Genomic DNA, 13174 nt, shown 5'->3' with positions numbered 1-13174 from the left:
ACATCCCACGCTCAAACTCGTAGAATATTGTCCCGGTGTAGGTATTACGTCTTTTTCTCATGGTCACCTCCCACATCCCACCTGGAGAATCAATGGAGAAGTCATTATGATAGTTTTTCAGTTACAGACCGCATGTCCTATGGATACGTATTATGGCGATTTAATGTAATGTTTTCCATTGCCTGCTGCATCCTCATGCCGTTGATCATTGCTGATTCTCCTGCCTTTAAAGTGCAGTTTCCCATCCCAAGGACAAGAGAGTGCCCTGAACCTCTGTCCTCTCGTCCGCCGTGTTTAGCAAGGACTTTGGCAGAACGAGGATGATTTCTTATGCTGGAAATCTTTGGCTGATTATTTTATTATTTTATTCAGAATTTAAGCAGTAGCTAGGCTCAAACCGGCGGCCCAAGAAGTTTTGATTACTAGTCCGAAACGCTACCTCCCTTTTTTTTGCATTTTGTTCGTTATTGTTCGTTGTATGTGATCGTAGCGTTAGTCCAAGTTCGTTGTTGATCCTATCACTGAGTTTTTCATTACAGAGAACACGCTGAGCTACGGTGCCGGCACCCTAGACCACGGGTCCCCAATCATGCTACCACACAGTTATGGATACTCCAGTCCTGTTCGCACAGCAGCACAATAACGTGTCACACCGAAGACTGTCTTGGTTCAGTGCTACGATGTTAAAGAGTCGCTTACCGGACAATCTGAGTGTGGGGTTTTGGAAGGTTCGAATACTGGGCGTGAGTTACTCTTCCCCAAACAACCTATAAAAATTACGAGGGTGGTGATAAATCTAGTCAGTGTCGATGAAAAAATAGAACATTTTTGTTGCGCCTTCATGGCTGGTGAGCACGATTATTCCAAGGATCGTATAAAGAATTTCAAAAATGTACAGCGTACAACTGATTGTTCACAATCGTCTGAAATGGACAATGTGTCGACTGAGATTGCAAATGAAGTAAACATATTCATTTGAAGTGTTCGACTGCCGTGCAGACCAAAACAGCATTGGATGAAGTTGACGTAGACTATGTACCGTCGCTGAAAATCATTTACTTTGGGACAAATGAATTTAAACGTGGTCGGACAAGATACAGCCCATCCAGTCAGGTCACTACAAAGGAAACCATTGACAAAATCCATGATATGGTAATGAAACCTTGCCGAGGAAAAATTCGTGAGAATGCTGAGACTGTAGCCCTCTCAACGGAGCGAGTGCATAATTTCCAGCACCGAGAATTAGCTCTGAAGACGCTGTGTGCGAGTTGGGTACCACGATTGCTCACAGTCGACGAAAAGCGCATCCGGCACAACATTTCGGCACCATTGCTAGAGATGTTTAATGACAATCCTCAATACTTTTTGCGCTCATTTGTAACTGTTGATGAAACCTGGGTCCATCATTATTCAAAAGCACAGACAAAATCAAGTGAAAGTGCATCGAAGGATGTGAAAAAAATTTGTCAGCTTGTAAAGTGATGAGCACTGAACGAATAATCCTCAAAGATTACTTACAAAAAGGCCGACCCATAACTGGAACCTACTATGTTTTATTGTTGAATCGTTTGAAACTTGCTTTGGCTGAAAAAAGACTAAGGTTGGCATGCAAAATAGCATTCTTTCACCAGGATAATGCACCATCCCAAACATCAGCGATAACAATGGCGAAAGTGCCTGCATGGGGTTTGAACAGGTTCCAACGCCACCCTGCTCAATACATCTAGGAAACAGGAAGAAGTCGCTTGGAGCAAACTTGAAAGGTTGATTTGCTGGGAAGAAATTTTCATCAAATGAGTAAGTGACAGTTGCAGTCAACGAGTTTTTTGTAGAATTTGACACAACGTATTTTTCTGATTGGATGAAAAAGCTGGAGGATCGCTGGATCCAGTGTATATTCCTCAAAGGAGACAGTCAAGAATTGAGATGAGTTGTTTACACAATGAACATACTTTCTTGCTTTTTTACCATGCTTATCAGTTTACTCTCGTAGCTTTCATAATGCATTTTATTCAACTTCAGTTCTACTACTCAACATGAAAAAATTGTATACACGCAAGGAATCCAACAAATCCCTTAAAATGAACAGATATGAAGTTTGTAAGCAAACAATGTTATAGACTTTTTATACCTGGGATCCACAGTCATGTGGAACTTTATAGAAGACATCATATTTACGCCAGTGACTGTAACATTTTCTTTATTTCACGATTGCAATTTCGGCATTAGGCCATTATCAAGTGAAGATGTTATGGCTATTAGGCCATGTCAAACTAAAATGAGCTGACACATTTTTGACAATGACACATAAATGTGTCAACTCATTTTTGGTTGACATGGCCTAATAGCCACAAAATCTTTACTTGATAATGGCCTGAGGCCCAAAATTGCAATCGTGAAATAAAGAAAGTGTTAGAGGGTTGTTCTGAGGGAGGAGACCAGACAGCGAGGTCATCGGTCTCATCGGATTAGGGGAGGACGAGGAAGGAAGTCGGCCGTGCCCTTTCAAAGGAACCATCCCGGCATTTGCCTGGAGCGATTTAGGGAAATCACCGAAAACCTAAATCAGGATGGCCGGACGCGGGACTGAACCGCGTCCTCCCGAATGCGAGTCCAGTGTGCTGACCACTGCGCCACCTCGCTTGGTGAAGGAAGTGTTAGAGTCACTGGCGTAAATATGATGTCTTCTATAATGTTAAAGAGTATATCAGAATTGTATAAACTTTTTTTTTCAAGTTTAGTGTCTGTTTTTCCGGTTCGAAGAATGCATTTTTGTTGATCGCCCGAACACGGTTTTTTCACTCTGATATTTTTTTTTGTTTCGGATTTTTAACATTCAGGATCAGACTAACATTCTTGGTATATGAATAAAATATCATTAGTGAATATTTTCTAGTTTCATTACCTGATACGTTGACTACGCTGCCTTTATTAAAACAGGTTCCATCCAAATTTTTATTAATATTTTTGTTAATATAAGGAGCATTCCAATGAAATACGAACACACGCTACAGTGGGACGATGGCAGTAATCACCGCACGCCTTCAGATATTTATACCTTTGGGACAGGAGGCTATCAATTGTTGCGCAGAACGCGGTCGGCCGCTGGCGGATCCACAACCGCACCAATTCTTGAACTTCCCCGTCCGACTGAAACCGACGTCGACGCCCGTCTTTCTTCACATCACCAACGATGTTACAATCGCGAAGCTACGCGTTGTACAGTGCGTAAACTTTTAGATGGCAGACCTCTCCCTAGTCCTGAATCGATAGAAGTCGGTAAACGTCGGGGGGCTTCGGTAGGCACGCAGTTTCGACTGCTGCCAACATTACGTAGCTGACTGTGTTGTACAAGGCAGCCATTGTCGTCTGCTTCGTTTTTGTTTTGCGCTGTACTGTTCTGCGTGTTTTTATTGTGCAGTTGTGCTAAACATTATCAAAATGAGTGAAGAGGCAGTTGCTGGCCCATCTCGGGAGTCGCCAACAACCCCTACCGGTAGGCCTACGGTTAGAAGGAAACCAGTATTACGTAGCGATGCTCGCAAAATTATATTGCGTGTGATTGAATGCTGCGAAAGGGGAAGGGAGCAGAAAAAATTGCTTCCATTACTCTTTTCGGGCGTTCGGAGAACAACTCGCCAAAGTTTCATTGCAATCGGATGAATGGTTTGTGAGCGCATAGTAGACAAACTTACATACATTCATTTTTATATGTATAGATTTTAATGAACATGACGATTTCAGTTTCGTTTACGAACAACATTTAACGCGAGTTTTACTTGCAAGCCTTTCGTCTGCTTTCGTGTAAGCATGACGCGCAATTTGTAGTGCCAGCACTGCAACTGGTAGGCGTTCCTTGTCCCCCCCACAACGGCTCCTGTCCCCTCGCCAGCCAATGCTTGCTTCCTCCTCTCCCCGCACACCCCTCACAACTCAGCCGTCTTACAGTTAACACACTGTACGGAGGATGTTCCAGTGTTTCCCAACAAAATCGCTTAAGCCTTTTGGCAGTTTGTGGGGCGGGGAGGGAGGGGCACATGTTATCCTCCAACTTAACAGAATTTGTAGGCATAGCTTTGGAGTTCTTTGGCGGGGGAGATGTGGCGTGTTTCCACTGCTGCTTTTGCCGTTTGCTCTTCGTTTCAAACTGGTAGCACAACGTAATGTCGTGATGAGCTCCTTCTTCGACAGCGTGGAGCCTCTGCTTGCCGAGTTTCTCGTGCGTGGAACCACAATCAGCGTGCAGCGCTATGAAGACACTTTGCAGGAACTGCGACAAGACATTAAGTCAAAACTCCCACGAATGCTGCGGGAGCAACCACCCCCTTGCACGATAACGCCTGCCCCCCACATTGCCATTCGGACTAAGGCTACGCTTCAGCACTTTGGTTGCGAAACGTTGCAACATTCTCCGTACACGATTACTATGAATAATAGCCAGTTACATTGATTTGTCAATTGTTAATATTTTATGTCATTCACGATAAGCCCATTTAGGCATATTGCCATGATCAGGCGCTCCGTAAGTACACACCCAATGGTCTGTTAACTACGATCACAAAAGTTATAATGCATTGTTAGGTGTTTTTAACTTACACGTGACATGTTTCTGTCATGTCCTGTCTTTGTTTAAAATTATTACTTTCTCCTAGGTGAAAACTGGAGATGTACATCTGATTTAGGTTGGTTTCCATATATTCAACTTTTCTGACAGCTTGTATGACAGTGGATCAACGATATTACGTGTTTACGTAATTACCATTATAGATAAGTAATATGTGAAATACAGTTGCTTTTTACTATTTTTATAGGTTTGGTTCTTATTATGTTTTTACCCAGAGTTTTAGATTTGAGATTTTTATTTTACATTTTCAATTTTTTCGTAATAATTTTGTTATTGTCTATGATTTATGTTGGTATTATGTCTCTGTTTTATACTCTTCATGTTGTTATTGCTATTACTATGGATATATGTTGTTTAGGGTACCTGATTTATCAGTTTACCCGTTTTCTTGATTAATAATGTACTTATTATTATTGTATTATGTATTGTAGCTTTTTTGATCGTAGCTACAGACTATTATCTACATCTACATACATACTCCGCAATCCACCATACGGTGTTTGGCGGAGGGTACCTCGTACCACAACTAGCGTCTTCTCTCCCTGTTCCACTCCCAAAGAGAACGAGGGAAAAATGACTGCCTATATGCCTCTGTACGAGCCTTAATCTCTCTTATCTTATCTTTGTGGTCTTTCCGCGAAATGTAAATTGGCGGCAGTAAAATTGTAGTGCAGTCAGCCTCAAATGCTGGTTCTCTAAATTTCCTCAGTAGCGATTCACGAAAAGAACGCCTCCTTTCCTCTAAATACTCCCACCCGAGTTCCTGAAGCATTTCCGTAACACTCGCGTGATGATCGAACCTACCAGTAACAAATCTCGCAGCCCGCCTCTGAATTGCTTCTATGTCCTCCCTCAATCCGACCTGATAGGACCGAGCGGGGTGGCGCAGTGGTTAGACACTGGACTCGCATTCGGGAGGACGACGGTTCAATCCCGCGTCCGGCCATCCTGATTTAGGTTTTCCGTGATTTCCCTAAATCACTCCAGGCAAATGCCGGGATGGTTCCTCTGAAAGGGCACGGCCGACTTCCTTCCCAATCCTTCCCTAATCCGATGAGACCGATGACCACGCTGTCTGGTCTCCTTCCCCAAACCAACCAACCAACCGACCTGATAGGGATCCCAAACACTCGAGCAGTACTCAAGAATAGGTCGTATTAGTGTTTTATAAGCGGTCTCCTTTACAGATGAACCACATCTTCCCAATGAACCGAAGACGACTATCCGCCTTCCCCACAACTGCCATTACATGCTTGTCCCACTTCATATCGCTCTGCAATGTTACGCCCAAATATTTAATCGACGTGACTGTGTCAAGCACTACACAACTAATGGAGTATTCAAACATTACGGAATTCTTTTTCCTATTCATCTGCATTAATTTAAATTTACATTTACATTATATTAGGATCATCGCTTTCTTATGTACTTACACAGCACCTGATGATGGCAATTTGCCGAAACGGGCTCATCGTGAAAGACATAAAAAAACAGAAATTTACAGATTAGTGCAGCTGGCTATTATTGATGATAAACATGTCATTAAAAGACATATTTTGCACTGCAGGCTCCAAAGAAATCAGCTCGAATCTTTCACCGTGTAATTTTCGAACCTGAAGATAGACATGCGTGAACGTCGCTTTTAGACGGACGAGAAAGTGCAAGAGTGATCGCGGTTTTGGATTTGTGGACGGCCGACCGCCGCCTACGAAACAGAAATTGATCGTCTTCCTGTGGGATACATGTCTTATTAACACGTGCGGTGATTACTTTTGAATGGGATCATTTTCATAGTTCCGTGTGTTCGGATTTCATTTGACATCACCTCGTAGCATAAATACATCGTTGCATCTGTTAATGAAATATCCTTACCTTTAGGCGTCATTCTCGATGATGTAATTACTAGTATAACATTTGGAATTAATTGTGAAACAATATAGATCGCAGGCACGTTTATTATCACAAGATCATCGTAACACCGTCAACCATATTGATGGAGCAGGAACCGGTGGATGACGATAGTCAACTGCATGATCGAAACAGATCAATTTTTAATAAACTTGAATTGTGATAAATACTGTATTATAATTAATTTCGGATATTAAATTGTGATCTCTTACTTTGCCCAGCAGTGTTTTCGAAAAACGCTAGTGTAACAATTTCCTATTGTGTGCACTTTAGAATAAGCCCAGTTGTATATATATATATATATATATATGTGTGTGTGTGTGTGTGTGTGTGTGTGTGTGTGTGTGTGTGTGTGTAAACTGATGGTAACGGCTCACGCTGTCGTATATATAGGGCGTGGCAGAAAAACAGGTTGCTTGAATTAGTGTCTAAAAGTGGAAAGCTTTTATTGGCAGCACTGGAAGTTTGAACAGTGGTGAAGCTAATGGATTACTTATGTGTCAACTTACCTGGTGCATTTCTGTACAGAAGATCTATGCATCGATCCTTTTTGATGCCCAGGTTATCAGTCACATTATCTTTAAATTTCCGATCAAATGCAAAATTTTTAACCAGGTTTTTTTCTACGGCAGTTTTTCGGAGAGAACTTAACCACTGAAATGCGAAGACAGAGTTTAACTCTTTCAAGGGTGCTCATACTCCTTTCAGAAGAAGCTGTATTGACAGGGAATGTAAGAACCAATTTGATAAGATCTGCTACTCCGCAAGAACGTACGCAGGATTTAATGGGGGAGGGGGGGAGGCCAATTTGTTAAAGAGGACCTTAAAAAGAGTGTTTTTAATTTATTCTGAAAATTTCCATAAAGAACAATAAACCATTTTATTCGATAATGAACAGGGAGTTTCCACCAAGCGGAGGTGTAGCGTCAGTTCTTGGGCGTGCTGTATTTTGGCGACTATCTCGTAGTGCTTTGTCTTACTCTTCAGAAGACTGACACTGAAAAGCCTTCCATCTCTCCTAGTATGCAGATGTACTCCAGCGTTGCAGTTCTCGAAAGCCACTTGGAGCAGTGGACTAGGCTCGGATGAATTCCATCAGCCCGTCGAACGGACGAACTACAAAACGTGCTGTGTCATCGCATACTCCTTCCGCTGCCCACAATCTTCTCCTCATCGTTCCGTAGAAAAACTGGATTTCATAACGGAGTGTCGTCCGGGTCGCCAAATTGAGCGATGTTTTGCCATTTGATAGAATGCCGAGTAAATTTTTTAAAGAAATGCCACCATCGCCAGTTGGGCGATAGTTTTGTCGATCAGCGCGATAAATTTTAAAGTTTATTTTTACGAAAAAACGCATTTCAGGAGAAAACTGCGCAAAATGAACATAATGTCGCATGATAATGTCGATGTGGCGAAAACTCAAATACCCTGGACTCTAAATTCTATTTTTTTCCTATATTTTTATTGTTTATAAGGCATCAATTAATAAAAACATAAAACCCTCCCATAAAAAATTAAAAAATATGAATATTATACTACTAATTTTCAGGTTTTTACTTTTTCTCAGACGTTTTCCTTGCACTCGCTGTAAATTTTTGTAGAGAAAAAGCTGGATTGGCTTCTTGCAAACAATAACAAATGTAGAAGGTCATTCACTTCTAAAACGGTCGTGCACTGCATACAAAAATGCTCCCATGTTTGTTCGTCTAAGTACCAAGATTCGAAATGTATGAAAGTGTTCAAGCTGCAGTCGCTAAAGGGCAGCATCTACTGGAGACGTAAAGGGTGGCTTCAGACGTTTGAGACGTAATGAGAAAATACTAGGTGGCTTCCAACGGAACCACATCGGCTAAGAGGTTTAGCAAAATTTTAGACATCTCCATATTTACCTGCCATTACTGAGGCTGCATCATATGTTCGGCTCGCTATTTCGTCAGTAACTCCCCAAACATATACAAATACTTATTTGTGACTTAGAAGAAACATGGACGGTTTCATCTGCTTGTGTTCCAACAAACTCACATGAATGTAACTCTTCTTTAATGTGATCATTAATGACATCGGTAAACGAGCCAGTTAATTAGTTTTGAATAGTGCATGATGTTCCTTTAAGCCCAAAAGTATTCTGCAGGTAACCTGTTCCCATCTAGACAAAAGTTCCGCTAATTCAAGGTAATTCCCTTTGTTGTCGGGAGGTTCATCTTCAAAGTGTCCGTCTGAATGCAAGCTCTTGTCTGCCGAGACACAAAGCATATGAATAAGTCTATCGATTACGAATCTATTTTGTTTCACAATCATGTTGTGTGTCATGGCTAGAAGTTTCGCTCCTTCAGATACTGAATATTCAATTCGTCCATGACCAACAACTGAAAACTCTCCTGATTCTGAACACGTCTTCTTTAAGACCTTTCTGTTAAAATTTGTTGTCACACATACAACGAAAGAAGCTGACGTCCATTATTTTACAACACCAGGTCACCAAACGAAATACGTGTGTAGCAATGCAATACATGTGTTACAGAGCAACCTGTGATTCAAGGACACTTTTTATACCAAGAAAATTTTCTGTTTTCTTTCCCATTAACTATTTGAACGTTTAAGTGTGGCGTTAACTGCTTATCTTTATAAGTGCACTTTGTTTCGTAAATTCTGCTTCAAAATGGTTTATCATCCAATCTGCGCAGTAAAGTCACATTCATTCCCTCTGCGCAAGCTATAATATAATGTTAATCACATGAACTCGTCAGTTATACTACTAAAACGAGCTTTATTAAACCAGGACTGAACAGCGCGCGAGATAACACACAGTCTGACGGCTGAGTAAATCCTCGCTGCGACACACGTGACTGCCAGCTGCCTATTGGAGACAAGGGGCTATTTTCAGAAGCCTCTAGTGAGCTGTTAAACTGGATACCATCACTATTCGATATAGGTTCCGCCTTAAGTGAACATACTTTAGGTTGTAACTGCTCTAACAAAATGAGGCCTAAAGGTGATATTTTTTTCCTTTTTTCTTCTTACCTTGATTTTACGTTATATGTTTTTTCACGACCATCAGTATGGTGTCCTGCACTGATACCTTGTCATCGGCAACGTGAATTTTAACAGAAAGGTTTTTAAAAACCTTGTTTTGATGTGGCAAAATGTTTTGTTGTGACTGATCCTTCTTCTTTCTCGTTGCGAGGGCACTGCACACACATATTAAATGTACTTAGGGTATTTTCGGTTTTGGAATCGGCTTTTCACTGCGCAAAGCGCGGTGTACAATCTCTCTCTCTCTCTCTCTCTCTCTCTCTCTCTCTCTCTGTGTGTGTGTGTGTGTGTGTGTGTGTGTGTGTGTGTGTGTGCATTACGCTGTTTGACGATGGTAGTTGTGGAACAGAATATGGCGACATTCCGTGTAGTGTGGCGAGATGTTTGCAAGACGTCATTTGATTCATTACGACCGTGGACGAGCAGCTGGTATCGAAGCCGTAGCCGCAGTAATGTGTGTGTCCAAAAGTGTGATTTCGCGATTAAGGTGGAAATGCTATACGGAAGTACGCTGGTGGTTATGGACGGACCACAACACCGATGTGTATGTATATGTAGCCCTAGATGCGAAAAGGAAGGTACATTTCTCCCCTGAACAGGTAGCTGCAGGCCTTGCAACCGCTACTGGTAAAAGTGTCTCACCCAGAACCATTTAAAGGCGATTAAGTCAGGCTGGTTTTTATGCTCGGAAACCTGCTAAACGCATCCCACTTCAGCCACGCCATCGCCGGGAAAGAGTTTGCGGGTGGAGGGAGCTTGTTGGTTGGGGTCAGGAACACAGGTCCAGAGTGATGTTCCCCGACAAATGCCGCTACACTGTCGCACCAGTCAGCTTGGACAGAGAGAAGAACTACAGAATCTTCACGATCGTCGTCGGTATGGTCTAGGCATTATGGTGTGAGTCCTGATTATACACAATGGTCAAACAATGCTGCAGATCTTTGCGCGAGGTACTGCTGCGTCGCAGCAGTGTTGCAGGCAGATTACACTACTGGCCATTAAAATAGAAGATGACGTGCTACAGACACGATATTTAACCGACAGGAAGACGATGCTGTGATATGCAAATTATTAGCTTTTCAGAGCATTCACACAAGGCTGGCGCCGGCGGCGACACCTACAACGTGCTGACATGTGGAAAGTTTCCAACCGATTTCTCATACACAAACAGCAGTTGACCGGCGTTGCCGGGTGAAACGTTGTTGTGATGCCTCGTGTAAGGAGCAGAAATGCGCACCATCACGTTTCCGACTTTGATAAAGGACGGATTGTAGCCTATCGCGATTGCGGTTTATCGTATCGCGACATTGCTGCTCCTGTTGGTCGACATCCAATGACTGTTAGCAGAATATGGAATCGGTGGGTTCAGGAGGGTAATACGGAACGCCGTGCTGGATCCCAACGGCCTCGTATCACTAGCAGTCGAGATGACAGGCATCTTATCCGCATGGCTGTAACGGATCGTACAACCACGTCTCGATCCCTGAGTCAACAGATCGGGTCGTCTGCAAGACAACAACCATCTGCACGAACAGTAGTTCGACGACGTTTGCAGCAGCACGGACTATCAGCTCGGAGACCGTGGCTGCGGTTACCCTTGACGCTGCATCACAGACAGGAGCGCCTGCGACGGTGTACTCAACGACGAACCTGGGTGCACGAATGGCAAAACGTCATTTTTCGGATGAATCCAGGTTCTGTTTACAGCATCATGATGGTCGCATCCATGTTTGGCGACATCGCGGTGAACGCACATTCCAAGCGTGTATTCGTCATCGCCATACTGGCGTATCACCCGGCGTGATGGTATTGTGTGCCATTGGTTACACGTCTGGGTCACCTATTGTTGGCATTGACGGCACTTTCAACAGTGGACGTTACATTTCAGATGTGTTACGACCCGTGGCTCTGCCCTTCATTCGATCCCTGCGAAATCCTACATTTCAGCGGGATAATGCACGAGTGCATGATGCAGGTCCCGTACGGGCCTTTCTGGATACAGAAAATGTTCGACTGCTGCCCTGGCCAGCACATTCTCCAGATGTCTCACCAACTGAAAACGTCTGGTCAATGGTGGCCGAGCAACTGGCTCGTCACAATACGTCAGGCACTATTCTTGATGAAGTGTGGTATGGTGTTGAAGCTGCATGGGCAGCTGTACCTGTACACGCCATCCATGCTCTGTTTGATTCAATGCCCAGGCGTATCAAGGCCGTTATTACGGCCAGAGGTGGTTGTTCTGGATACTGATTTCTCAGGATCTATGCACCCAAATTGCATGAAAATGTAATCACATGTCAGTTCTAGTATAATATATAATGATATATATGATATATCCGTTTATCATCTACATTTCTTGATGGTGTAGCAATTTTAATGGCCAGTAGTGTATATGGACGACAATGCCGCCAACACAGGACCGCTGAGGTGTCGGACACACTGGAAAGTAGACATAAGTTACTGTACACATGGAATGGCCTGCGTACTTTCGGGACCTAAATCCTATTAAGCATGGCTGGGAATGCTATTAGCAGACGTGTTTTCAACGAACTTCCTTCTCCAAACCGTACAAGTACTGAAAACCGCCTTGAGAGAGGGGTGGGACAATATGCCCAAGCACTTCTCAACAGTTTGGTAACCAGCATGAATAATAGGTACAAAATCTACATTAATGCTCGAGGAGGGCATATTCCTTACTGAGAATCCAATATCGTTTTTTACGTGTTGTCTTGCTATTCCATGTGGTGAAATCTCTACCATTTTTCGTTATTGAATATACCACTCTACGTACACTCCTGGAAATGGAAAAAAGAACACATTGACACCGGTGTGTCAGACCCACCATACTTGCTCCGGACACTGCGAGAGGGCTGTACAAGCAATGATCACACGCACGGCACAGCGTAATAAGAAATGCCAAGAAAGGAAGGAAAATATATTTGCTTAACAAGAGTGATAGGGCACAAATCGCAGAATATCTGAGTGACCACCATCAAACGTTCATTTCTGAGGAAGAGGATGTGGAACAAAAATGGAAAAAATTCAGAAACATCGTCCAGTACGCCTTAGATAAGTTCGTACCGACTAAGGTCCAAAGCGAGGGGAAAGATCCACCGTGGTATAACAATCATGTACGAAAGGTACTACGGAAACAAAGAAAGCTTCATCATAGGTTTAAGAGTAGTCGAATCATAGCTGATAAGGAAAAGCTGAACGAAGCGAAAAAGAGCGTAAAGAGAGCAATGAGAGAAGCATTCAACGAATTCGAACATAAAACATTGGCAAACAATCTAAACAAGAACCCTAAAAAGTTTTGGTCATATGTAAAATCGGTAAGCGGATCTAAATCCCCTGTTCAGTCACTCGTTGACCACGATGGCACCGAAACAGTGGACGACCGAAGAAAGGCAGAAATACTGAATTCAGTGTTCCGAAACTGTTTCACTGCGGAAAATCGTAACACGGTCCCTGACTTCAGCCGTCGCACGGACGCCAAAATGGAAAATATTGAAATAAACGATATCGGAATTGAAAAACAACTGCTATCACTTAGTAGCGGAAAAGCATCCGGACCAGACGAGATACCCTTAAGATTCTACAGTGATTATG

General features: G+C 42.9%; 1 pseudogene; it reads right to left on the bottom strand.

Moving 5' to 3' along the window:
- Window positions 1–6509, bottom strand: part of LOC124552359 — an 89018-nt pseudogene extending 82509 nt beyond the window's left edge.
- Window positions 6510–13174: the final 6665 nt, after the last annotated feature.

This window comes from Schistocerca americana, chromosome 10 (assembly GCF_021461395.2).
Source record: "Schistocerca americana isolate TAMUIC-IGC-003095 chromosome 10, iqSchAmer2.1, whole genome shotgun sequence".
Classification (NCBI taxonomy): Eukaryota; Metazoa; Arthropoda; class Insecta; order Orthoptera; family Acrididae; genus Schistocerca; species Schistocerca americana.
The sequence above is the reverse complement of the archived record's forward strand: the minus strand, read 5'-3'. Positions and strand labels throughout refer to the sequence as shown.